The sequence below is a fragment of the Peromyscus maniculatus genome, chromosome 2 (assembly GCF_049852395.1).
Source record: "Peromyscus maniculatus bairdii isolate BWxNUB_F1_BW_parent chromosome 2, HU_Pman_BW_mat_3.1, whole genome shotgun sequence".
NCBI classification, from domain to species: domain Eukaryota; kingdom Metazoa; phylum Chordata; class Mammalia; order Rodentia; family Cricetidae; genus Peromyscus; species Peromyscus maniculatus.
Genome location: NC_134853.1, coordinates 68,643,638 through 68,651,965, shown reverse-complemented (window position 1 = coordinate 68,651,965; position 8,328 = coordinate 68,643,638). Strand labels below are relative to the sequence as shown.

At 48.9% G+C, this 8,328-nt stretch overlaps 1 pseudogene; it reads left to right on the top strand.

The window, feature by feature from the left end:
• The first annotated feature begins 3,603 nt into the window (after nt 1–3,603).
• LOC121827803 (5S ribosomal RNA) lies at nt 3,604–3,712 on the top strand (annotated as a pseudogene).
• The last annotated feature ends 4,616 nt before the right edge of the window (nt 3,713–8,328 follow it).

Sequence of the window (8,328 nt, the reverse complement as noted above, 5' to 3'; positions counted from 1 at the left end):
AAACCCTAGGCTGAAGCAGAGAAAATGGATGAAGGTGGGATACTGAGGGGTCCCCAAAAAGGGCCCTGGACTCTGCTCTTGTCAGGCTGAACGGAGCTTACAGGGATAGCAAAAGCCTTTGTTGGATTTGGAGAGCTCTGAAAATGGGAGAGACCTGAGGCTTCCCCAGGGAGTCTGAGGAGACAAGAGCCTGGGAGAGCACCTGTGGACAAAGCTGTTGTGGGGGAACGGGGGCCCTGCGGGGCTTCAGGAGAGGAGAGTACTAGATTCCTTTAATCCCTTAAAAACCAGGGCAGCTGAGTTTTTCCTCACTGCTACAGTGAGTTCTGCTAGGAAGCAGGGGAGCCACAGCCTATAAGTACTGGTCCTGTAGGTACTGAGGTCCTGTAGGTACTGAGGTCCTGTAGGTACTGGTCCTGTAGGTACTGAGGTCCTGTAGGTACTGAGGTCCTGTAGGTACTGAGGTCCTGTAGGTACTGAGGTCCTGTAGGTACTGAGGTCCTGTAGGTACTGGTCCTGTAGGTACTGAGGTTCTGTAGGTACTGGTCCTGTAGGTACTGAGGTCCTGTAGGTACTGAGGTCCTGTAGGTACTGGTCCTGTAGGTACTGAGATCCTGTAGGTACTGAGGCCCTGTAGGTACTGAGGTTCTGTAGGTACTGGTCCAGTAGGTACTGAGGTCCTGTAGGTACTGAGGTCTTGTAGGTACTGAGGTCCTGTAGGTACTGGTCCTGTAGGTACTGAGGTCCTGTAGGTACTGAGGTCCTGTAGGTACTGAGGTCCTGTAGGTACTGGTCCTGTAGGTACTGAGGTCCTGTAGGTACTTAGGTTCTGTAGGTACTGAGGTCCTGTAGGTACTGAGGTTCTGTAGGTACTGGCCCTATAGGTACTGAGGTCCTGTAGGTACTGAGGTCTTGTAGGTACTGAGGTCTTGTAGGTACTGAGGTTCTGTAGGTACTGGTCCTATAGGTACTGAGGTTCTGTAGGTACTGAGGTCTTGTAGGTACTGAGGTCTTGTAGGTACTGAGGTTCTGTAGGTACTGGTCCTATAGGTACTGAGGTTCTGTAGGTACTGGTCCTATAGGTACTGAGGTTCTGTAGGTACTGGTCCTGTAGGTACTGAGGTCCTGTAGGTACTTACTGGTCCTGTAGGTACTGAGGATCTGTAAGTACTGGTCCTGTAAGTACTGAGGATCTGTAAGTACTGGTCCTGTAGGTACTGAGGATCTGTAAGTACTGGTCCTGAGAGCCTACAGGACAGTGGCTGAAGAGCAGCCATGGGACGGGTATCTCCTAAGATAGGGCTTCTCACAGTTTTTCCATCCATGACCCCTTTCAACCAAGAAATGTGTGCAAACTCAAGAACCTAGGTATATAAATAGGTATACAAATCAAGCATTTACTGACAACAAATCGTAAAGAAATGTAGTTTAAAGCAATTCTTTGGCACATACAACTTTACAATTTGTTAAAGACAAAAGCAAATTTACATACTAATGAGATGAATATGCTTATTTTTACAGAAAGAATTAAATCCTGGCTGAATATTTGATATTGTAGGACATAACGCATCGTTAACATTTTTCAGAGTTGATTAGTATTTTGATTTCATAATTGTAAGTATTGAGAGTGCTGCTTTGCATAAATACATAGTACAAAACGGTAGAAATATGTTTAGGGCAATTTCAGAAATGGTTGGAAATTCTGCCCTAATCCCAAGCCAAACTTTATGTCATGATCTTTATGAGACTCAAGTCAGGAAGTCGAAAGGCAACTTTTTAGAATCAAGCATCCTAAGACAACACAATGAAAATATATACTAATTTGATATTTAAATGCTGAGAAATGGCAGAAGGGGAATACCGAGTCTTTGTTTTCCATAATTAAACCATTATACTTCTCTAAGAATGTAAAACACTGCAATTACTAACATACAGTCTCTGATCTGGTGGGGGGCATTACACAGTACGAAGTCATGTGCAGAACGAGGTGTACACGTTATGTTCAGGACCAAGGCCGCAGCGACATCCCACAGAGCAACATGGTAAGCACCACCGGAAACTCCCTGGATTCAGTCACCTTCAGTCTTTGAGTAAAATTTTGGTCATTGAGTACTCAGAAACCTTTTTCTGCTGCCCCCTCCCCCCCACACACACACACATACACTCATTTGATCACAGTTTAAGAAGCTGGATCTTAGGCAACCCTAGAACGCAGACAACCCAGCTCTCTACTTGTGACACTGAGAGTCTCCCCCCTACCCAAAATTGAGGTACAATCTGTCAGATGAAGAGAGAGAAGAGAACCCCCCAAGTAGCTGAGGTCACCTGCAGTTCCCTGAGATGACCTTCCTACTTCGTCTTTGGCCGGACATGCGGGACAGGACAGAAGCTGGGGGTTGATTAGGGTCGCACAGGAAGCCACACAAAACCAGACTCTAGTCCCTGTTCTTCGGATACCCTGTCCCCTTCTCCCATCCCCGCACTGTGAGTGGCCACAAGGGCAACAGGACAGAATCAGATGGAGGGCTGGGACATCCCTGGGGTATGTGGCTGTGCAGGGAGGTGACGCCCCAGCCACTGTTGGGGGTCCAGGTGCTCCTGTGCCCCCTGAGCCAGCTTGTCCGCAGCCATGGCAGTCCTGTGCGCGCTCCCTGCCCGCACAGCCTTCCAGCCCCTGATTTATCAGGATGGAGGGCGTGCTCTTAAAGGGTCACAGCCCACGGTGGATCTCTGGCTCCTTTAGCAGTAAGTGGCAGAACATATTTTCTCTGCTAACTCCACTGTATGTTCCAGGATAGATTATTTTAAGAATCAAGACTAAATTGAAACAAGGCAGGCTTGAATTCTCCTCCCACAGAATCACAGGAGAGGGTCATCTATCAGCATGACACAGCAAGAGGAGTTCCAGAGGACGGACTCCAAAGCCCAAGACTGTGGACTCAGCTCCAGCATTTACTCACCTGTGTGACCTTGGGCAAGTCACTTGCCCTCATGGCCTCTCAGGCTCCTCACCGACTAAGTCCCATCCCGGCACACAGGATGGTTTTTGTCAAGTCTGTCAAGGAAGTCCAAACCTGCCAATGGACATGACAGAATTTCCCCGGGGAAGGTGCAGAGTCACGTGGCCTGCTGCTGACAGAGAAGAAAGTCTCAAATCCCTCATGATGTTAGAGATCAAATCAGTTGAGGAGAATCAAAGTGTCGAAGGTTCCAAGGTGGTCAAAGCCAGTGTTGGTGAAGGTGGGAGTCACAAGGGCTCCCTAACACTGTTGGGGGGGGCAGCCTGACAACCCCCCCACAGAGGGTGGATTTCTGTCAAACATGAGCTTGCCCTTGGCCACAGCAGCGCCACAGCCTGGAGCTGTCTGGAGAAAGTAAGTCACTGTCTGAACAAAGATGTAAAATGTTAGGATTTTTTGATTCTGCTGGTAGCATTTTTTAAAAAGAGAAGAAAAGGGGTTTGGGGGGATGTCTGGCCCATAGGGGTTGGCTAAAGTGTGGAGTTTGGTAGAACATTGTACATCTGGTTTAACAGTTAGTTTCAAAAAACCATTAGTGATGCACAAATATCCATTATTTGGTGTCCTTAAGAGGCAGAATACAGTCTACGGCCATACCACCCTGAACGCGCCTGATCTCGGAAGCTAAGCAGGGTCGGGCCTGGTTAGTACTTGGATGGGAGACCGCCTGGGAATACCGGGTGCTGTAGGCTTTAAAAAAAAAAAAAAAAAAAGAGGCAGAATACAACAAAACAGTACGAAGAAAGAAATAAACTAAAATAAGGACAGCAGGCAATGAGATGCACAGCTGAGTGACTTTAGTTTTGTGTATATGTACCACCCACGTGTCCTATGATGGCCAATACATCCTTCCTTCTAAAACAGTGAAGGGGCCGGGCGGTGGCGGTGGTGGTGCCGGGCGGTGGTGGCACACGCCTTTGATCCCAGCACTCAGGAGGCAGAGGCAAACGGATCTCTATGAGTTCGAGGCCAGCCTGGTCTACAGAGTGAGTCCCAGGAAAGGCTCCAAAACAACACAGAGAAACCCTGTCTCTAAACAAACCAACAAAACAATGAAGGGTGCTTATAGTAATAATAATTATTCTTTCTCTGTTTCCCCAGGATGTGTATGAGGATCTCAGCAAGAAACATACGCCACACAGAAGACTACAATTACACTGTCCTCCCCAAGGACCTAACTCATCTCTGCGACCTCACTAATAGTTTGTGTCTCTCTGCCAGCCCTAACCGGGTGCTGCCTTGTCTTTGAGTTATTTGTATCTCTACCTCTCCCCATGCTCCAAGAAGTCATTGAGCAGGGTGGGGTGTCCTATGTCTTGCCCTCAAGATTGTAAAGGGGGATAACCAGATCCGATCTCTGCCAAGACTCAGTGTACACACACACTCTCTTCACTGTGGGCTGAAAAAGCCCTTAAAATATCAGGCTCTCATCTCTGTAAGTCTTGCCTTAGCAAAATAGCCTTTGTGGGAACTGTCAGAATAGATTAAGGATTCCGAACTGGAGAGCCCTCCTTTCTCTGGAGTGGATGGGCCTAATGACAGTCACAGTGTTCCCACAAGAGAGGTGGGGGACGTTTATCACAGAAAAATCATAGTAATACGACCAAGGAGCAGAGGTTAAAGGGAAGGGAACACAAGCGTAGGTGTTCCGGCAGTCACCAACGCTGGAAGTGGCAGGGAGAGACTCTCCGGAGCCTTCGGGGTGCTGGGGGAGTAGTCCCAGGTGTACTTTTATTTCTAACCAATAGAACCAATTCTGTGTTTCTGGCCTCGAGGACCGTGAGAGAATCCACTGCTGCTGTCTGAAGCCAGCAGGTTTCTGATGGTTTGTTACAGCAGCCCTGGGAGATGGGCACACATGCCCTGCTGAAGACCATGTGAAAGTTCCATAAACAAACACTACTGGCCAAGCCTCCAGTTAAATGATGCTGAAGATGTCTCATTCCCTGATCATTGACCTGCTTCAGGGCCTAAGGGCCAGCACAGGGGTCAGCACAAGTTCAGTGTCCTTGGAACAAGGCTCCACCACTCCCCAGACCCTCTGCCTGGCACAGCTTAGCTGTAGTCCTTATATATTGGACCCTGTGTTTAGTTTTGGAAAAAAAAAAAAACATGATTCTTTTAAAAAATGGTTTGGCACAACCCAATTTTAAGAAGTTAGCAGAGCCGGGTGGTGGTGGTGCACACCTTTGATCCCAGCACTCGGAAGGCAGAGACAGGCAGATCTCTGTGAGTTCGAGGCCAGCCTGGGCTACAGAGCAAGTTGCAGGACAGGCTCCAAAGCTATGATGAACCCTGTCTTGGGAGCGGGGTGGGGGTGGGGGAGAGAAGAAAAGGAAAAAGAAGTTATCAGAATGAATTGCGAAAACCACTGGGCTAGTCCAACGCCTTCCTATCCAGACAAGAAACCAGTGCCCAGGGAGGGCAAGGGACTCATCCACGGTCATACTGCCAGCTGGCAGCTGGGAGCAGGCAACAGTACAGACCTTTCAGCTCCGCTCACTCAGCTGCACTGCTGTGCTGTAAGATTCCTGGCATCTTCACGCTTGCAGAGTGGCCGTTCTGTGGTTTGCTATGGCTACTGTAACAAATTGCCACACTCTGCACGGCTCCAAACAACCAAAACTTACTGCCCCACAGATCCGGACTACCAAAACCGGGACATCTGCTAGCCATGTTACTTTAACCCCAGGGGAAGGGTCCGCTTGCCTCTGCAGCCTCCCCAGCCTCCCCAGCCTCCCCAGCCTCTGCAGCCTCCAGCGGCTCCTGCCGGATCTGTCACTCCACTCCAGTCTCCGCCTCCGTCTTCCCAAGGCTTGCCCCTAGGCCTCCTGGGCCTCTTTCTCAGGACAGCCCCCTCTAGTATGGCATCACCTTAACTTCTTATATCTGCCAACACCCCCATGTCACAGTCACATATTCTAGGTGTATAATTTAGACATGGGGGTGACACTATTCAACCAAGCACACGTGGATTTGGGGTCTTTCTTCAAACCTGTGGGTTGAAAGGCCACTTAAGAGTCAAATAACTAAACATCCAGGTCTCTCTGAGTCTCTCTGCACTCTATGGTTGAACAGGTGGCCTGTTCTTCTGCCCCTTATAACCCGTTATCCTGGTCAGTTTATTGCCAACTGGACACAAATTTGCTACTTGAGAAGAGGAACCTCACTTGAGAAACCACCAGATTGACCTGGAGACAGGAGAGGGCGGCACATTTTCTGACTAGTTACTGGTGTGGGGGCACCGGCCCACTGTAGGTGGTGATACCCCTAGGCAGATGGTCCTGAGTCACGTAATACATGGATCCAAGCCCGTAAGCACCATATTTCTGGGGCTTCTGCTTCAGTTCCTGCCTCCAGGTTCCTGCCTTGAGTTTCTACACTGGTTTCCCTCAGCAATGGACAGTGATCCCGCCGTGGAGAACAAACCTTCTCATGTCCAAGGTGCTTTGGGTCATGGTGTCTTTCGTTATCATAGCAACAGAAAGCAAGCAAAGACACCTGTGCATTCCTTAGGGACAAAACCGCCAGCCCCCAACAGCAGTGGCACAAGAAGGGACTTGGGAACATAGCCTGAACAGATGGACTCGATGCGGCATTTGGGAGCATAGCCCCCCGCAAAATGAAACAGAAACCCAGGGGATTGTCCCCACAGAGTCTTGGACGGTTCTGCGGACTCAGGTCTGGCATGCGGCCGCCGGCCAGCAGGGGGCAGAGCGGTCTCAAGGACAGAGCGAAAAGTGAGGGAAGCTGGCTTTTCCCCTCGCCTGGAATCTGAGAAAACTGCTAATCAAACTCCTATTTGTATGGATGGAGAAACTGAGGCCCAGACAGAGGGAATAGCTGTTCAAGCCCACGCCAAGAAGTGGGACCCAGCCCTCCAGCCACGGCCCCGGGGCAATTCGAGCTCTGCCAGCAAGTGTCGCTCTCCCGGGCTCATCAGGAAGGTTCAAATAGCTTGACTCTGAAAAGTGGCTTCCTTAAGACTCCTGCTAACCACTCTGTCCAGCTTCGACCTAGTGACGTCAGTTCCAGAAAGTGCCCCAGGGGTACGTGAGGATGTCCATGCTGGTGTTGTTTATAGGAAAGAATTCGAAACATGAAACTTGGAAACCCATACAGGGCTGGATTAATAAGTGATTAGGCACCCGTTTATGGACTATTTGTACAATTGCTAAAATCTTAGTATTTATAAGGAAAATGTTCGTGCTAGAAAACGATAAATAATACATCGAATACATTCCCAATATTTTCAAATTCCACATACATATTTCTTATGGTTCCAAAGATACATACTAATTAGCATTAATTAAAAATTAGACCTTGAGCCACGCGGTGGTGGCGCACGCCTTTAAACCCAGCACTCGGGAGGCAGAGCCAGGCGGATCTCTGTGAGTTCGAGGCCAGCCTGGGCTAAAGAATGAGTTCCAGGAAAGGCACAAAGCTACACAGAGAAACCCTGTCTTAAAAACCAAAAAAAAAAATTAGAGCTTAAGACTGAGGAGCTTGCTCAGTGGGTAAGAGCACCCCCAGAACCAAGTTAGAAACATGAAGTGGAAGTGCTAGCATACTGTAACCCCAGCACTTAGGGGACAGAGACAAGAGGATGGCTGGCGCTAATGAATGTGTAGCTTAAATTGTACATGTATGTATACACCATTAGACCTAAGGTCGGAGTGCAGCCCCTGCCTTGACTGCCCCAGTTGAGGACGCAGCTCATAAACACAGTCCTTCAGAAGGTTGGGTCTTCTGCTCCTGGGGTTGGGGTGCTCATGCTGCATCATAGAACCCCCAAAGTCAGCCCCGGGGAACAGCTCCCGCCCTCTGTCTTTGAGAGAAAGGAGAACCGAATCCCATTGTCACTGTCCTGTGTGGCTTTCGCTACCACAGACATGAAAGGTGGAGGGGGCCTTGTGTCCGCTGGGGGTTTGAGCAGTGGACAGACTTACCACATGGGAGAAAAGACAGCTTAACTTGTCAAGTAGCCCCCATCAGACAGCATGAGAGCTTGTGCTTCCTACACCCCAAAGTTGGGGTGTCCATTTCCTTACTTTGCTTCAGGTTATAATTCAGATGCCAAAGTGACTTGCTAACGAGCAGACACTTGCAACAGCCTCACGGGAGGGCTACGAGTTGTTCTATAACAGCCAACAATTCATTTCACTCTTGTCTACACATAGTCTAGACGTGCACAAGACACAATACTGAACACTACATGGGCCTCGGCAATCAAACTGCATGGCTTGATCGTTTTTAATATTTAATTGGATTTGTTCACATCTTTTTAACAATCTTCAATTCTAGTTTT